At 32.8% G+C, this 2,500-nt stretch overlaps 1 long non-coding RNA gene across 1 annotated transcript in view; it reads right to left on the reverse strand.

Annotated features, from left to right (window-relative positions):
- Nucleotides 1–2,500, reverse strand: part of LOC147468780 (uncharacterized) — a 29,811-nt gene that overhangs the window by 25,313 nt on the left and 1,998 nt on the right. The gene's annotated exons all lie outside the window — the stretch shown is intronic.

Consider the following 2,500-nt stretch of genomic DNA (forward strand, 5'->3'; position numbering starts at 1 on the left):
TGTATTTGAAAGTGTATATGCTCATGTGAACTGTTTATATAGGGATGTACGTGTGTGTTTGCAAGAATAAATATATGGTGCAATGCAGTACTCTGTTGATAAGATGATGCAAATTTGAAATAAAGATCACTATTTTCTTTTCTCCTTCCCATCCTTCTTTCAATTTATATAAGGTGTTTGGATGTTAAGAGACTTAAATGAGTCTCAAACAGGAGACATTTTTTCTTTTGTTGGTCAATTATTAATTCCTCTGTTTTGGCTGAATATGATTTCTTAAGGTAGTGTGTCTAGCACATATTTCTTTTTCCGGACTTCTTTTTATGTGTTTTTCCATGGATTGTCAGAATACAATTATATATATATATACAATTAAAAACAATAAAAATGAAAAAAAAAAACATATATTTGAAGATGGACTTTAATTCATTTGAAGTGCGTGAATTACACTAAATGTAATGGACTTATTTGAGTTATTTTCTTTGACTTCACCTAGATACTTTGTATAACTTCTGACATGTAATTAATACAGCCAGTTTCATGTCTTTAGGCTGTGATATGTTAAGTTCTTACCTTCAAATAGATACATTGTGTTCTTTTGGAGCAACATACTTCAGGAAATTTTGAAGATTGAAAAGAATTCTATTCTATCCAAGTCATATATATATATATATATATATATATATATATATATATATAATATATATATATATATATATATATATATATACATATATATATATATATATATATATATATATATATATATATATATAGGTATATATATAGGTATATATGTATGTATGTTTGTATGTTTGTATACACACACACACACACATATATACCTACATACATATATACATATATATAGATATATATACGTACACACACACACACACACACACACACACACACACACACACACACACACACACACACACACACACACACACACACACACACACACACACACACACACACACACACACACACACACACACACATATACACATACATACACATACATACACATACATACACACATACACATACATACACACACACACACACACACACACATACATACATACATACATACATACATACATACACACACACACACACACACACACACACACACACACACACACACACACACACACACACACACACACACACACACACACACACACACACACACACACACACACACACACACACACACACACACACACACACACACACACACACACAGTCATATATGTTAAGGCCTTCCTATATTATATTGGATAAACATAGAGTTGAGTCTGTATAACTGTAATAGTTATATGATGTGTATGTACTGTATGTTAAGTGTAAATAATATATTGGTATAATAAAGAAGGTATGTACTTTTCAAACGTGTTTTAATATCCAATTTTGTGTCTCCAAATAAGGATTGGGTTTCTGCTTTGATAAGGAAAACCTATGTTTTATTGAGGTTATCTTTTAGTAATAGAATTAATGTAACATTTCCAGGATGTTAATAAAAGTTTGTATTGATAAATTGGTTTATTTACACAAGATATTTTTTGTAATGTTCTTTACTGTATAACAGAAAGAACAATCTAAACAGCACTGATATTATTTTGCTGTGAACACTATCTGGAAGCTCTTTTGCACAGAAATCCCTGTCATTGGTATAATGTCTCAGACCATAGTTTAGCCAGCCTAAACACAATGCAAAATGAGGCTTCGTTATATCTTAACCCATTGACAACGGGGCTATTTTGGCTCTAGATGGTCAAAATGCTGGGATATTTGAACACATAAGCCTAACGCCTCGGGATTCTCGGATGCATTAGCTGCGGGCAAGCGCTGTATGCCCGATCACCCGGTGCGCCATCCTTGACTAAATATCTCGTTGCCGTCGTCTGACCCAAAAAACACTAAACGTAATAGCAAGACAACCGGCGCAAATGGGTTAAAGAAAACAGTGAATATACCACAAGGTCTTTGAAGTGTTGTTGGGTAGCTTGAAGTGGTCTAATATACTTTGACAATTAACCCATTGATGACTGGGATTATACTGTCCACTATGGTTTTGTTATGATAATTTTTTTTTACCTAAAGATGGTTTCACAAGCACCTAGTCACTAAAGGGTCAATCAGTAGGTCTTTCTTAATTTAATTTCCATTACAATTTCTATCATCACTCATTTATTCACAATCGTTTTTAGTAGTAGTAGTAGTATTACAGTAATAACAATTCAAGTTATAGAATATTTTGTGAAAATTCAAGGAATAGTAGGAGCAGCTAGTCAGGTAGCCCTACTAACTGACTCCTTGGTGACTAAGCCCCTGTAGAGTCTTCTATTAGCAAGAAAATTAATAAAATAAAACCACCCTGGACACTGCATGTATACTTGCACTCCCATTGTCATTGTGCATGCTGTTAGTTTTAATCTTGTTTATTATGTTCTCTTTATTTACATTCACTTGTGTTTAGTTAGCTTAGACTATG

The sequence above is a fragment of the Penaeus japonicus genome, unplaced genomic scaffold, assembly GCF_977035675.1.
Source record: "Penaeus japonicus unplaced genomic scaffold, GWHDUDI00000001_assembly GWHDUDI00000026, whole genome shotgun sequence".
NCBI lineage: Eukaryota > Metazoa > Arthropoda > Malacostraca > Decapoda > Penaeidae > Penaeus > Penaeus japonicus.